This window comes from Dermochelys coriacea, chromosome 1, assembly GCF_009764565.3.
Source record: "Dermochelys coriacea isolate rDerCor1 chromosome 1, rDerCor1.pri.v4, whole genome shotgun sequence".
In the NCBI taxonomy this organism is placed as follows: Eukaryota; Metazoa; Chordata; order Testudines; family Dermochelyidae; genus Dermochelys; species Dermochelys coriacea.
In genome coordinates, this window is record NC_050068.2 from 177561888 (window position 1) to 177579318 (window position 17431).

The window sequence follows — 17431 nt, forward strand, 5'->3', positions numbered from 1 at the left end:
ATGGTATCCATTTGTAAAGAACTTTACAACACTATTGTTCTGTGACTTGACAGCCAGCTACCACAAAGCACTACCATTATTGTTGATGCTGCTGAAAATCCAGGATAGAATGATATTGCTAGGATTTTCCAAAGTGAAAAAAGACCAAATCCATTGTACTTAAGCTTCAGAAAAAACAGCCATTAAGAAATTACCTTTGGATAAAAGTACTTGAAAGTGACCTTTTTAATACTGATATTTAAAAATGTGCATCCCATTATGGTCTGATAACAGGGTCTATAGACCCCTATTGAAAGCCCAAGATTAAAGCTAGTCTGGAATTTTCAGACTAAATAATTTTTCTGAAAATGTCAATTTGTCAGAACCAAAACTTTTTGAGGAAACATATCAGTTTTGGTTAGATTTTCATTGGGAAAAGTTTCTAAGGTCCAGGATGGAAATTCTGGTAATAAATTAGAGAGCCACCAAACCCTCTCAGAATAGTTAATAGACCAGAGGACTATTAGGACACTCACCTGGGAAGTGGAAGACTCAGTTTCAAGTCTCTTTTCTACCTGATTCAGAGCAGGGACTTGATCCTATATCTCTTACTCCCCAGGTGAGTGCCCTGACCACTGAGCTGGTGCCGATTCTGGGATGGGGAATTTGAGGGTTCTATCTCTCATTTTTCAAGATACTCAATCAAAAGCTCTCAATTTTGTCCAAGTGCAGAACAGGAAATTGTTTTAGAAATCACCATTTTTTGTGGGATGGGTAAACTTTCTTGTCTTGTTGTATCCAAGACCCAAGTCAAGTAGCAGTGCTGGGAATTGGGCAAATAAGGAGTAGACAAACATTAAAGCAGCTCTGCATTGGCCACTCCAGCCCCATAGAATAACCTCTACAGACCTTTCTGTGATAGCCCCACAGGTAGGAAGAATGGAGGATCTATGCAACAGCTCTGTTCCCAAACCACCCACAGCAACTATGCCAGGGCGGTGGGTTCCACACCTGCAATCAACCCCTCTTCCATCTACTTTCCTCTTACACAAACACACTAGTTTAGTTGTTAATTTCCATTCCTAGATATAGAAAGGGCTGAAGAAGGGGCTGGATTTGCCTCAGTGAATAAACAAACTAACTGCTATATGTAAATTCTCAATAAAGGCAATAATGATCTAATATTCAGCAGTACTAAGCATCCATAAATCATACTGAGATCAATGGGAGCAGCACATGCTTACACCCTTTGAAAATAAGTGATCAAATATTTAATCCTTCAATGTTGCATTAACAGTATGTTCTAAAAATACAAGTGAAACATGCCACGCAGGGTTAAAAAAGAGCTTGGAAACATCCCATATTTGGGTAAATGGGAGCTGAGTTGCAAACAACAGATTTATACCCAGAAGCAGGTAACAGATGTTCCTTAGATGGCATATACAGGAATTTCTACACAGTCTTCTTCTTTGGGTTGGGAGAGAGATTGTTTTAAAATTTTATTTTATTACCTTTGTCTTTAAAAATAAAGTTTGCAACTGCGTCATTCCAGTTTTCTGCTAGAGTCACTGCACTGAGACCCAGTGACACTGGAGTGATGCCAATGGAGAATCAAGCCCACACTACTAAAAGGAGTATGAGCCGCTTTGGATATATAGCATTATGCCCTCTAGCTGAAATATCAGAAGTTATCTGAAGTGTTGCTACATTCTTAAGTACAATCTTTAAGCTGTGAAAGGCACAGCATGACTAGGAACTACTGAAACTGGTGAGAGAAGCCAATGTGTCTGTCCAATGCCATACAGTCTATTCCACAAAGAAATAAGGTGACCATATTTCCCTGTGCTGAATACAGGACACCTGAAAAAATTACTCTTATTCAAGCAAGTTCAATGGCAATCAATCAGAACTATGCAGTACAAATGTTCAAATTAACATCAAGTTGACTGAGCCCCTGTTAAAAACAAATACTGCGTAATTAGATTCTTCTTATTTACCTTCTTATCGTTAAGGTTTACGGCTCACATGGGGAGAGGTGACATACACACTCCTGTCCACCTCTCTCACATGGGAGAGTGACAAACCAACAAACCTGACCCGCCCTGCCCTTCACTTTCTGCCCTCCATGCCTGGCTGGGCCCCTGGGACGGCGCCATCTCTCCTGCTAACTGGCGCCGTCTCCTCCCGAGGCAACACCTGTGTGTGAGTGTTGGGGTGGGGAAGGGAAACACGCAGGGTCACATGCCCCTCCTCGCCAGATTTCTGCCAGGATTCACACCAGAATGTGGCCAACAGCAACCTTTTGGCACTATGCAGGAGGAGGGAAGGGATGACCTGTCCCATTTCTTTGTAAAGCTCATCTCTTCTAATTCTCCCCCACACACTCATGGCTGGAGGAAGCTTGTCCCTTCCTGCCCGTACAGTGTCAAAAGGCAGCTAACACCTCCAGGGTGCTGCTGGCCACTGACATAACCCAGCCGCCTCCTGTCCTCCGGCTACAGTGCAGACAGGAAGGGGTTAAGCCTAACAGTGCATTGTGCACCAGGGCCCAGGGAACCTGACTGCAGGTGCTTCAGCAAACCCTGCCTGACAGGTGGCTCAGCAGGGGAGGGTGCCTAGGGGACAGAGCAGCCTCATGCTTCCTGGGACAAGGACCCAGGGCAGGGGGGAGGAGGTGTGAAGAGGGTACTGTGGAGCCTGCAGGGTCAGAGTGGGAACAGGCTGGAAATCGCTTCCCCCCTGCCACTCCAGAGCTTAGCTCTGGGGCAGAGAAGCTTCCCCGTGCCAGTGCTGTGCGGAGCTTTAGCACATGTAGGGCTTGGGCTCCTACTGGCCAGCGAGTCTTGGGCTTTCCTGGGTTGCTGGCCCAGCCAGAGGCAGTGGGGGAAGGAAGGAGCTGCTGGCCAGGCTGTTGGTGAACTGAGCGCTCCGACCAGAGGCTGCTACTCTGCACATTGCTGGGAGCTGGATGCACCCTGATGGTGGGGATAGGGAGGAGCAGCAGGGTTGGGGGATGGGGCAAAGCAGGGAGAGGATAGTGAGGGGGGAGCCAATGGGTGGGCAGCAATGATGACACATAACCAGCTGCTGCCTGGCGCCTGCCCACACTCACCAGCCTCCGCAGCTTGCAGCACATAGACAATGCTGGCTGGAAACAGGATGTGGGGCGGGGACCTGCTGGCTGCAGTGGTGCTGCACTGACGAACCAGCAAGGGGAGCAGCCGGCCCTGCACAATGCATCTTTCCCTTGCCACCAGCCTTGTACGCCCACCCCCATCGTCAGCCACTGGAGCCTCACCTACTGCTGGTAGGCAGGCGGTTGCCAATCTGGGATCCGGCCAGCAATAGGACTTGCCAGTAATGGGGGGAGGGGGGGGACAGAAAATATGGGACAATTTGCCTGTTTTTGAGAAAAGGTCAGGACACCTGCAGGAGGGCTTAAATACAAGACTTTCTCTTTAAAAACAGGATGTCTGGTCACCCTACAGAGAAAGACTAAACACTGTGCTCTTCTGTGCTGTCAGGGGTATGCTAAGTGTGAGATGGTCCTATTTACTCTAGAGCTCAGCTCACAAAGGAGCAGTTTCCTTCTAATATACTGTGTGCTTATTTTTTAGTCGGCAGGAGACTTGATATGCCTTGTGTCTTTTCTGTACTTAAATACTAAATACTCACCTGGGAGGATCTGCCTAATAAGTCAGAGCCAGGATGTACTATGGTCACAGAAGGGTAAGCATCTAGTCAGACATGGAAAATTACCTTGCAGAATCAGAAACAAAGTAAGTGATTAAGAGCCATATGCTGCTCCCATCTACCCCCAAGTCCATATGGGAAACTCCTGATGTCAATGAATGTGGATGAAAAGCAGTTTATCACTGCAGGTGGATGAAGAGCAGTATATGGGATTCACTCTTTGCTCCTAGTACTCTCTAGCTCCATGCCCAGTAAGTTAGGGGCTGAGTAGGCTTTAAAGATGTTTTTTAAGAAGTTTGGAGGTGTCTGCTTCACCTTCCATCTGACTCCACGACTTTTCAAATAACTGCCTATTAATTTGAGATATAGAACAAAAGGGCCAGATATTCCACATATATACAAGACACTGCCTGGCCCTTTAGAAAAAGCTGAGTTGAAAATAATAAAAAACATGACTATAAATAAAAATATTGAATAGGGTATGCAATGTCTTTGTGACTGAAGTAGCAGGCCTTTTGGTGCTCCTTGGACAGGACACTGAAACCCTGCTCTCCTCCTCTCCCCTCAGGTCGCCAGTTAGAGGCTGCTTTGGCAGGGATCAAATGACAATATTATACCTAGTCCCACAATTTCTTTTTGTGTGTGTGTGAGTAATTTTTTAGTCTTGGAAGAAATCCTGTGGTGTTTGTTATTCTGATGATGCAGTTTATTTTGGGGGAGCTGTGGAAAGTAGTTCAGTAGTTTGCTCTAAGCCTAGAATCAGTTCTGGGGACAGAGTTGTCCCCTGGAAACTGGTCATTGGTGTTTGGGGGATTGCTCATATGCTCTTCGTGATAACTTTTGTTCCAAGACTTATTACTCCTGGGGGAATTCTGTGCCACTGCATATCCTGCAGAATTTTTATGTTTGCTACCGAAAATATATTCCACCCAAGAAGTGCTGCAGTTCTGCCTTTTGCCCACCAGAAGTTGCTGTGGCATCAGAACAGCCAGCAGCATGAACCCAGCCTGCTGTTCTGGTGCCACAGAGGCCTCTGGTGGGCAAAAAGCAGAACTGAATCACTTCTGGGGCAGAATGTATTTGCTGTAGGGGGGAAAATTCTATGCTTGCACAGTGGTGCAGAATTCTCCCAGGAGTAGAAGTTCATCACAGTACCCTGCCCCCCAGGTTAGGACAGACAAAGTGAAGCACATGGGGCTGCTGGGGGAGGTGACAGATGGGGTTTAGAATAGCTAGTGTGGGGGGACAGACTGGAGTCAAGAGCTTGTGGGGTAACAGCGTTGAGACAGGGACTAAATGGGAGTGGGGGTGCAAGGTCACATGGGGGGAAGGGGAAAGGGAGCTGCAGGGACCTATGGGAATGGGGTGTGTGGAGACAGGGGCACATATGTCTGACAGAATGGGAGAGGCTTGGAGTCAGCATAGGGGAGGCTTCTCAAGTCCGTCACAATCCCACCCCTCACTTTCCCCCAAAAAACCTGTTCCATACTTCTCCCACCCACACCTAGCAACCCTCCAGGTTCACTCTTGGCTTCTTCCCTCTCCTGGCTCCCCCAAGCCTTTGTACTGCTTCTGACAGGTGCAGGAAATAGCTATATATTGTAATTTAAGTGAATTACTAAAAGTTCTGTATTAATATGCCCAGTAAGGAATCTATTTGTCAAAAAAAAAATTATCAGAATATTTTTGTCTGTATTGTTACAGATGTACTTGCTGACAGATATTTTGAATTAAATAGCAAAAATAATTGAAACTGGCATGATGATATTCTGTTATTTTGACAAATAAAATATGTAGAATTTTTAAATATTGTGCACAGAATTTTTAATTGTTTGGCGCAGAATTTCCCCAGGAGTAAATATGTACGTTTGTAATTAAAATAAGTTGCACTAACAATATATTCAGTTTCTATATCACCGATTTTTGCCTCTAACAGAAAGCAACCTGGAAGGCCCTGGCATTTGCTATTGCTTGGCAGAGTGTTTGAGAGAGTTCAGAAGCAGCTGAGGGACTGACTTAGTTGTGAGTTAATTAGGCATGTTCAGAGGGGAGAGAAAAGAGATGAGTGCTGAGCAGACCATAGGCCTGGAAACTGGGAAAATACAGGGGCTACCTTTTCTAAGTTTATTACTAGTAAAACTGCATGTCAGGAATGCAGCTGGAGACTTTTGTCAAGTTGCTTTCAATTTGGGTATAAGAAGAACTCTTATAATAAACCATCAGTAGAGAGGATTTGTATTCACACCTGATTATCTAGTGAGTTTCTTTCTCCCACCATTCTGCTCTGGCCCTGCAAGAGTCTTATTTTATATTACATTTTACAAATAAAGTTCTTAAGGTTACATAGCAGTTATCACCGACTCCAAGTCAGATACCAAGTCTTATTTGCCAAGAAAAGGAAAGTAAGCATAAAGAAAAGGAGTACTTGTGGCACCTTAGAGACTAACAAATTTATTAGAGCATAAGCTTTCGTGAGCTACAGCTCACTTCATCGGATGCATCGCTCACGAAAGCTTATGCTCTAATAAATTTGTTAGTCTCTAAGGTGCCACAAGTACTCCTTTTCTTTTTGCGAATACAGACTAACACGGCTGCTACTCTGAAACCTGAAAGTAAGCATGGGACTGTACTAGGGCCAATGCTCACACAGCTGGACAGAGACTGAACAGGAGTGTCAGCTGAACTAGGTTCAGGTCCTTGTGATTACTTCAGGTCCTGAGAGGAATCTGGGAGTTATCCACAGAATCCCTGCCCCACTGTCCGGCGTAGACAATATTCCACCTCAGGGCAGAGCTGAGGAAAGAGTAGAGGATCTTGAAACACTTGCATGGAATGGTACAGATATGTTCCGACAAAGCTTTATCGCAGTTTGAGTTCCACCAGTGTTATGACAACATACTCTGTCTTCATCAGTTAAGTGCAGCCTAATTACTGGTTTCAGAGTAGCAGCCGTGTTAGTCTGTATTCGCAAAAAAGAAAAGGAGGACTTGTGGCACCTTAGAGACTAACAAATTTATTTGAGCATAAGCTTTTCTGAGCTACAGCTCACTGCATCCGATGAAGTGAGCTGTAGCTCACGAAAGCTTATGCTCAAATAAATTTGTTAGTCTCTAAGGTGCCACAAGTACTCCTAGCCTTATTACTGTGGCACTATGTGATTAAATCACCACAAATTTTACTTTAATCCCCCCTCAAACTCCCGCCCACGGTTCATTTTCAGTTCATTATGGTTGTACAAGCTACAGTAGTTACAAGCTTCCTCTTATTAATGCTTCTTACCTATTTCTTTTTAAAAAGCAAGATTGTCATGACATGTTTTTTCTGCACCTGGCTCAGACTGTGAAAGTTTTCTTTCCTTAAATAGTGATTCATATCTGTATCGGTTACCTACTGACTTGCTAACCAATTATGAGGTTCCCATGTAAAACCACCAAATGAAAAGTACTGAGATGAATTTTGCTCTTAACTCATAATTTCCCAGTGCCTCTAGCATGCACATGTATAGTTACTTGTTCTCTATTATGACATTAGTGGCTGATGATTCAGGAAGGAGAAACATAATGTGTTGTCAGTCCACACCCCGTATCTTTAAAAAAAAACAAAGTAAAACAAAAACAAACAAACAAAAAAGACCACTCCTAGTATTCTTACTAGCACAGTTATAGGAAATCACTAAGGAGCAAGTTTAAAGAATGTACAAAATATGATCTATACTACAGGTGGCTGAATTATTTGTTGTGAATCCTTTTAATTGCACATTTTAGCCCTTTCTGTTCACCATATTAGGGACTTACAACCCTCATCACCACAGCATCTGATCATCTCACAATTTTTAATGTAATTGTTCTTACAATACTCCTGGGTGAGATGGTACTATTATCCCCTTGTACAGAAGGGGAACTCAGACAGAGATTAAGCAACTTGCCCAAGGTCACTCAGGAATCTTGTGGCAGAGCTTTGTTTTCAGAAAGGGGCATTTGAAGGAACAAGGATTTTGCAAGTGTTCATGTGAACAAAACCATTCCCACAAATATTCAAAGACAGCAACCAATGAGGGTCACTGACATTAGCCATTCAGAAACCAAATGAATGTTCAGCATGCTGAGCATAGTGTGATTTTCACCAAACGACTTCCCTAACCTGTCATGCATGATTGTCCTGTGACTGATCAGCTAGTAGATTCTGAATTCAGGTCCTGCCCTTTCATTCTGTGTAGGAGCAGACTGTGGATACTCATGGTAAATAGTGCTTTTTACATACATAAGGACACATTTTCAAAGGTTCCTCAACCCGCCTTCTCTGTGTGTTTTGTGTGTTTTCTCCTCCTCCCCCTTCCTTTCATTTAATTTCATTTCCTTTTTTTTTTTGGTTTATTTTTGCAAGAGCATATTTAAATCAGATAGTTATATTCTAATTGAATGATATGATGCACAAAAATAGCAGCTGCAATTCAAAAATTTGGACCATGCTACACAGTAGTAGCTATGACATAATTTGAGTGAAAGAAGGTCAAGATCCACCTCTTAATGAAGCACTTTGAGATCCTTATATAAAAAGGGAACTATAAAAGTGCAATGCATGATTATTACTATCTTTTAAAGTAAAAACATATATGGATTTCTATTAAGGTGGCTATCTGGATTTATTGACCAGAGAGGTAAATATTGACTGAAACTAATCAAAGGTCAATAGTTGTCTTGTGGGACAAAGAAATCTGTATGTTCCTTGAAACATGAAGTCATTAGACTAGATTCTCCAATGCATGGTCTGGTTCTAAACCTGCTGTAGCTGGTCTAGTGGCACAGATCCAACAAAGGGGTTTCTACATCCCCTTCCCCAGAACCAGCATGGCCAAGCCAATCTCCAGCAGAAGCTCTTCTCATTTGGGTATGTTTGCAACCAGCAAAACTGAAATCACTCTCAGGGTGCTCTAACCCCATAAATGGCAGCAGGATCAGCAGAGTACAAAGTTAAAATTCACTTACGTATACACTGACACACATAGTCCTGATTTGTACTCCGTTCAGATCAGGCAACCCTCTGACCTGGCCTGTACTGACATGTTGTGTTATCCATTTTGAAAGCTTTTAGCAAGAATATGAGGAAAACAAAATAGGGGTCCTGAATTTCTTAAGTGTAAAAGTTGTTCCCAGCAAACAAATATTTTATAAAAGAGAGATTTTGTGCAGGGGGAAAAAAGTCCTGCATTGGAGGCAAGTAGGTTGATTCACATTGCCATGGACATTAATGGGAAGAGGATTTTAGCCCTTAGTGTCTCATGTCCCTCTCTTTCTTTCACATGTATTTCAATGGGATCAGAATTAGGCCCCAACTCATCCTAGAAGTGAGCAAATAAAAAGAACCAATATAGTAACTCAGTGCTCTCAAATTAGTAAATCTTTTCTGAATTGAGAGTATTGATTGAATAGTGAGATTTATGTGGGGGGGATTAATTTCTTCCACAGAGATTTCAGAATTTAGCTTACCTTTCATTTCCCAGGAGATTTGATTGTGTGTGTTTGTGTAAGTGTACGTGTAATTAATGTTGGCCTTTATCCCATTTCTTTCCTCTTCGTACTGAGCCCTCAATTCCAGGCTTACTTATACTCATTCATTTTGATGCCTAATGTTGTGTGAGTACACAGTGACCGAAAGGGCAGAAGGAGCCAGTCCAACCACTTTGTATTTCCATTTGACTCCAGATATAAGTTCAGCCCTTGCACTCCCACTCAGGTAGAAGGTCCAGTGCCAGTTGCCAGCAGCAATGCCAGGCAGCCCACAGAGCAGGAAGGGGAGAGGAGATGATAGGGTCATTATCCTGTTCCTTGTTGCACCAGCCATCAGATTTTGGATTGGCCTGGAGCAGCACACATTGCTTCTTGTTAAAGGCTGTAGCAGTATCAATCCCTCTGACAGCTGATACAGCATGATGCAGCCTCTCACTCTGCCATAGCATGGGAAATGGCTTAAAGCCATGATATAGTCAGCAGTATTTACTCAGGTTATTTTAAAAATGATTTTAAAGTCATAGTACATTGCAGAGAATTAGCATTAAAAGGTATACTGATAACTTGCTTGTTACCTTTTCAACAATCATTGATATTTGAGAGGCATAACTAAAATGAAGAATGTATGAGGGGGCCCAGATCCTACCAGCAAACAAATTACATTATAAAAGATACAGGGAAAAATAATCATTAGCAAATGAATAGTCCTAAATATATATGCATGGTTTACAATATATTTCTCAGCATTTCTCAAAATAATCTCTTCCACAGCTGGCTGAATATTGCAGAATGCATTCAGGCTTTTTTGTTTGGTTGGTTGGTTTTGGCTTTTGCACAAACATCCACATAGTGTTTTTGTTTGGGTGACTGGGAAATGGCTCTTCTTGTGCAATATTCATAGGCCGTGCCAAAAAGAGTATTTGTGTGCAAATATGAGTAATCTCTATTGTGCTGGAAGTGCTTGTCCTTTATGAAATGTGTCATCCAATCAGGGAGCAGAAACATGGGTGATCAAACATGGGTAGCTGATAAACAAAGACAAAATCAAAGCAATTTGTTCACAAACAATTCATAGGCTGAAAAATGGAAGTATTCAGGTCTGATTTCAGGCTCTCCTAAACCACTTCTACAACACATTTGAGCTTTAAAATGGCCACAACAGGCTGGAGAATTGCCCACATTCATTAGTTGCATAACACCAATGTAAATGAGTTGAGCACTGCCCAATTTATATCTCCCAGCATAGAGGAATGCTAAGGATAGGGCAGAGTAGAAAGGGGCAGTAGTGGGGGTTGAGGCAGCAGCTGGGAGTAAGCACACAGGGCAGCAGAATCGGGAAGGGCAAAAGGGGCTAGTGCCCCTGTAATGGAAATTTTGTGAGGGCTCCGCCCCTGCTTAACTCAAGCATACCGGGTGTGGAGGTGCGAATAGAATCCAGAGGGGTTGGAATGGGCCCAAGAGCAGGTAGGAACACCTGGGACCCTCCTTCTCAGCCTATAGCTGGTTGCCTTCTGCCAGTTCTCAGTACTTCCCCTCACTCCACCTCCACCTGGCTCCTCCCCGCTTCACATGGAGCTGCCTTTGCCCCAGGCAGAGATATACTGCTTAGCACTACAGGCAATTCTGGGCAGCAGACTAACAAATAGACAGTCCAGGTAAGGCTGTAATAAGAGAGCAGGGCAGCAGTAGCCTCTATAGCAGCACAGAATCTGGGCAGTGTTAAGGTGTATCCCACTTCAGCTGGACTAATCAAGGGCTTAAAGTTAAGCATATGTTTAAGTGCTTTGCTAGATCAGGACCTAAATTACTTAAAAAGCAAGTATGATTGTAAATAATTCAGAATAAAAAGGAACTTAATCAGAACATTAGACGAGCCAGAAAGAATATAATTTATTCTCAACAATTTTTTTTAAAAATAGTGGTACTCTCTGCACGTTTCAGAAAAGTACAAAACAGGAAATTGGCGCAATAGTATTTCTAGTGCTCCATGAAGTTACTCACATAATCGGACTGAGTGGATACTATTATATGCTTCTTGTATGAAACTGTGAGCTGGACTACCCTTTTTGGACTATATATACATATCTATATAAAGATAAAACCTGAATGTAAGTAATTTCACAGCCTCATCTGAAAAGCCTGATTTTATAAAGATCACCCAAATCTCTCAGTAAATGATTTCCAAAAATTAAAAGAAAAAATGTTACTAATGAGCCCTGCAGAAGATCTGCAGAAAGAATGAAAACATAATCACATAAGTTCAAAAGGGGAAAATTAAGTCCCTAGACGTATGTGCCATGTTAGCAAGTTTATCTGCAGCAATCATTAATAATAAAATACATCATGACAGACAGGCACTAATGTGATAAAGTTGCTGAAAACACAATGAAAACCCACTAATGTTATGTTGTTGTACATCAGTAGAGGCTTTAGGCTGCTGAGCTCTGTTCTGAATTTATTTGACATAATTAGTAGCTTGGGCATCTGTAAGAAAGAGGTCATTTTCATCATTTACAGTGTGCTAAAGCGGTAATTTTGCTGAAAATTTCAGGAATGAAACTCAAATACATGCATCCACAGCTGGCCAGCAAATAGAGAAATGTACTAATTTTTAAGGTCTAGGAACAATTTTAAAAATTACTATAACCTTTTATTCAGCTAAAATTAAATGTCTAAATTTTCCATAGCCTGAAAGTATTACTGCCTAATCAGTCATGTCATTTTGTAGTAAGCAGGTCACAGCATGTCAGTTACAGAACAACATACCCATAGGATGCAAATGAAAGATTAGAAACAAATAAACAAACACACACAAAATACACAGACAAATTAACAAAAAACTTAACTCCACTCTCAATAGGCTATTTAAAGTGATGCCCACCATTTCAAATGAGAAAAACACTAGCAGTTAGTTGGCAATACCCAGCTTTTAAAAAATTGTAAATTAATAGAGAAATATAGCTGAAGCTGATAGTTGGCAGCATTCAAACAAACAATGAACTGCTTACATCTTCCGATCAGTGTATTTGAGACTTTGGGGTGGGGGATTTCTCTGCTGCCATTCCTATCAACAGAAAGTTTACCAGTAACCTAAATGAGAGCAGAGTTAGCCCACAATGAAACATATTTGAAAATGCTACCATTTTATTATAGCAAGTTCATAATTCAAGGCCCATTTTATGTCTTTTCCTCAGGTAACACAGGGCTTGATTATTATCTCCCCTATTGTGTGGAGAGAGGAGCCAGTTCAGGAACACCTGGGGAGGGAAGCACAAAAGAGGGGAAGAAAACTGGCTCTCTGGCATTATCTCCCTTTCCCTCATCCAACAGAACTCCACTGTGGGGTTGGAGCTTTAAAAGGTGTCAAGGAGCTGGGTAAGGGAAGGGATCCTGAGGCATCTTTCCCCCACTCCCACCCTTACCCTAAAGGGGATTGTGATGCATAAGATAATGTGATGCATAAGATAATGTGCATAAGATAATGTGAGCCAATCAGCATTTGCTTATGTCTTATTTATTGCTCCTCTACTCATGGAAAACTTCTCTGCAAATACGGTTTGAAAGTAGGAGCCAGTAATGGGAGCATGATGTGGGGGGAAGAGGGCCCAGAAAGCTGATTAGATGCACTGGAACTAGGCACTGATATCCCTATTCTCCACAACTATTCTAAAAGCTGCACAGATCTTGGGACCTCCACAGGTTTTGGAGAATCCAAATTCCTAGCTTCTTCTGTAACTGAGGCAAATCTTCTCCAACAGGATAATTCTGAGGAGTTTTAGTCAAATTTGTGGAGCTTCCAGTAGAATTTATCCTCTTCATGGAACTATCCACAGAAAGAGATAATATGGTAATTTCTCCCTATTTTTATCTAAAGCCCTGCTCTGTCCCCTTCATAAATATCTCCCAGTCCTCACCATGCTGCCTCGGCCGACCAACTGGCTCCTGAATTTGAGCCTCTTCTCTCACGTTATCCCCTCTCTCCTTCCTCATAGACCTTGCATTTATCAGCAAGGTGTGTATGCTGAAGGAATCAATCTTATACTCTTAATCATATCCTTGATTCTTCCTTCAACTGGTCTGTCCTTTCATAGAATCATATAATATCAGGCTTGGAAGGGACATCAGGAGGTCATCTTGTCCAACCCCCTGCTCAAAGCAGGACCAATCCCCAGTTTCTGCCCCAGATCCCTAAATGGCCCCCTCAAGGATTGAACTCACAAGCCTGGGTTTAGCAGGCCAATGCTCCAACCACTGAGCGATCCCTCCCCCCTTTTGTTATTATTTAGGCCTTGATCCTGAAAACATTTATTCCCTGCCTACATTTATTCACTTCAGTAATACCAGTGACTTGCATGGTAGTTTTACACAATTAAGAATATCAGAAGTTGACTCTATCTCTCTTTTAAAAATAAAAAATAGAGTCTAATATGAGGCAGGTTGTTCAGTAAGCAATCAGAGAAAAGGAAGCTAGCAACAACCACTGCTGATCTTTCAAGAGTTAAAAAAAAAAAAAAGGTAAATAGAATTTATGCCTGCCTAGGGCCTGATTAAACTTCAATGCAAATTTGTCCTGACCAGAAAATAAATTGCCTTTGGATCCTGAACAAGGTTTTTCACAAACTACAAAAATGTATATGTGTACAGAAGTATGATTTATGAAAGTATTGATTTCTTTGTTAAATATTGAATTACATGTCCTACCACTATATTATTTATCAAACTTTTTGTCACATAATTAAATTGTCACATAATGGATTGCAATCATATAGATTCATTAAATATTAAAACCTACATGTGATGCTGCTCACCTTTTCTTTGGCTAACTACATATTTCCTCTGCTCTTTTCCATTAAGGTCAATAATAGCTGCTCTCTACCCTTATCATAAAAGCTGTGGTAACTGCTTGCCAAGGTTGGAAATCTTATAGCAAGCAAGCCCCTAAATCTTGTAAGATTATGTATTTTTAGCCTGTGAGTTGGCTTTTCAGCATGATCTTGACTTTGCGTACCAGCATTTATCTTACTGGCTCAGGAAACTTTTTGCCACTGAACCAGTTATTCCATCAAGTGTTTCCAGGTGCCAAAGTGAGCAAGGCTGCTGATGAGTAAGGGAATTATCAGAATGAGATCAGTGTTTCTCATTCTGTAGAGGATTCTTCTTCTTCGAGTAGTGTCTCTATGGATGCTCCACTGTAGGTGCACTTGCATCCCTGTGCTGCTGATTGGAGAAGTTTAGTAGCAGTATTGGTACGCACAGGCACTGTGCCTCCTCATGCTCTGCCACGAGGCTTACGAGGCTGCACTTCGTTGGGGGCCAGAGTCTTCCCACTCCAACTCTATGCCCAGTACCTCAGCATTGGTAAGAAATGCACACTAGCACTGGGGCCTGCCTGGCACCGCTCCCCTTAGCTGGTGTCGAAGAAGCACCTTAAGAAACGAGGCTCCCCAGCAATGAGCAAGGAAGCACAGGGCGCTGGGCAAAGGACCCAGTTAGAGTGGCTCTCCCATTCCAGATCCCAAAGGGGTGCCTCTCCTGCTACCACCCCTCAGTCTGCCCAGGGATCCTCCTCTGACACCTGGGAGTGGTGGCGCACCCGGGCATTTGGCAGGACCGTTGACCTCTGAGGCAGCCAGGGACCAACGAGCCCACTCATGGCATCAGACTTAGCTAAGGCACCCCACTCAAAGGACAAGCCAGCCATCAGACACTCCTGCCCCCTTAGGGGTAGCCGAGCACCATTGGGTCTCCGGAGTTGAGGCAGCGATCCTCATCTCTATCGCTGAGATCGCCAACCGCTTGACTCATGTCTCCCTCTTGATGGCCCAGGTCACTGGCACTAACGCTCGTGGTTGCCAGCAGCAAGCATCGGTCTCCGTACGCCCATAACTATCATTTCCCTCCAGCCAACACCCCAGCACAGATCTCCCTCATCTTTCTCCAGTTCAGGACAGATCCCATTCATGGCACTGATCTCCCTGCCTCTGCACCAGTATTCAGAAAGGCAGCGTGCCCCTATTCGAGGCATCACTCTCCTATGGCTATGGTCAGCTGCCAGACTAAAGCCTCCACAGCCCCACTCTGGTCACTGGAAAGGGACTCATGTGGGTCAGAGCTGGACTTCAGCGCCTCACCACGACATCAGCAAACCATATGGGCACTCAAGGTTGCCTTGACTCTGTTGGTGCCCTTCTCACACCATCCCTCCCTCGCCGCCTCCAAGAAACAATGGTACCACTGATGGCACCAGGCTTGATCCTTGAGTGGAATTGGAGATTGGGATAGAGGAGCAGGTGAACACCCCGAAAGAACCTTCCCACCCAGGGAACAGTGCCCCAGGACTCCCCCGGTGGTCCAATAGTCCTCATTGCCTGATGAGGCGGTAGCGGGACCCTCTCAGACCAATTCACCAATGACTTTAAGGAGCCTCAAGCCTTACTTAGAAGGGTGGCTTCAAACTTGGGTGTAGAAGTGGAGGAAATGCAGAGCAATCTGACTCTCTGTTCAATGTGCTTATGGAGGCATCCCCCTCGTGGGTTGTGCTGCCGGAACATGAAGGGATTCTAAAGATCACCAAGGCCTCTTGCAAACCCTGTCCTCCATCCCTCCCACGTCCAAGTGGGCTGAAAAGAAGTAATTTGTCCCTGCCAAAGGGTTTGAATACCTCTCTACCCCAAGTCGCTGGTTGTGACTGGGGCCAATGAAAAGGACAGGCAGGCGCAAACCAATTCTACCCCAAAAAATAAAGACACCAAGAGGCTGGACCTTTTTGGGAGGAAAGTTTGACAGCCATCATCCCATTTTGGGTGTCTAACCGCCAGGCTTTATTAGGGAGATGCAGTTTAATCTGTGGGACTGCCTCAAAAACTGTAAGGACTCTCTTCCCCAAGACTTGGCCCAAGAGTTCTCCACCATTGTGGACGAGGGTACCGCTATGGTGAGAAACTCCCTCCAGATGGCCTGAGATGCGGCCAATTTGGTAGCCAGGGTCATCGCATTGGCCGTGGTGATGAGGTACAATTCTTGGCTCCAGACTGGGCCTATCCCAGGCAATACAGTCCTCCATCCAAGACCTCCCATTTGATGGAAGTGGGCTTTTCTCTGAGCAAACAGATGCAAGGCTGCTAAGGCTCAAAGACACTCAAGCCACCTTCTGCTTGCTGGGTCTACGTATGCCACAGATGGCAAGGAAACAGTTTATGCCACATCTACTTCCTAGGCCTTGGCCTTCTCGGCAGGGCTTCTCTAGGAGAAGAGACAGAGACACGAGTTTTAGTCATTGCCAGCCCTCCACTTCCCGTTCACCTGCTCAGCCTGGCCTGGCAAAACACGATGGGGACCAGAAGCACTTGTTTTGAGGGTGTTTGAGACCAACACACAAGTCAACTTCCTGGATCCATGTTGCTCTTTTCTCAACTGCCTATGGCCCTACCATTCGGCCTGGTCGTGAGTGACCTTGGACTGCTGGTGTTCAGCATTATATCTACACCCTGCAATTCTCAGCCACCCCTCCCTCATCCCTCTTCAGGGAGGTTTCTCATGAGCAACTTCTCATTCAGAAGGTCGAGAATCTCCTGCACCTGGGGGCAGTGAAGGAGGTTGCTCAGGAAATGAGGGGGAAAGGGTTTTACTCCCATTATTTCCTAATGCCAAAAGCAAAAGCGGGCCTAAGACCCATTCTGGATCTGCAGCACCTCAACAAATATCTCAAGAAGTTAAAGTTTTGCATGGCCTCCCTGGCCTCCATCATTCCCTCCCTGGATTCTGGAGACTGATCCTCAACTTGAAGAATGCTTATTTTCATAGCTACATCATCAGAGCGTGCAGATGGTTCCTTTGTTTTTATGGTGGGTTGGCATCATTTCCAATTAACAGCACTGCCCTTTGGATTCTCATTGGCCCCATGGGTGTTCACAAAACGCATAATGCCAGTGGCCACTTATCTGAGCCTTCGAGGTATTCAGGTCTATCCATATCTCGATGATTGGGTCATCAAAGGCAGATCTCAGGATCAGGTACAAAGAAGCCTCGATCTGGTACCTTCCACCTGCCATGACCTGGGCTGTTAATAAACTAAAAGAAATTGACCCTAATACCGATGCAACTGATAGAGTTCATAGGGGTGGCCCTCAAAACCACGTGAGGAGAACCTTCCTTCTGGAGGTCCATTTCCAAGCCATGTCAGACCTGATTTCTCATGCAAGGGGTCACCTGCTCACCATCACTGGCACTTGCTGAGGTTTAGGCCACCTGGC

At 43.9% G+C, this 17431-nt stretch overlaps 1 protein-coding gene across 21 annotated transcripts in view; it reads left to right on the forward strand.

The window, feature by feature from the left end:
* ROBO2 (roundabout guidance receptor 2) overlaps window positions 1-17431 on the forward strand; it is a 1574290-nt gene that overhangs the window by 558784 nt on the left and 998075 nt on the right. The window lies entirely within an intron of this gene.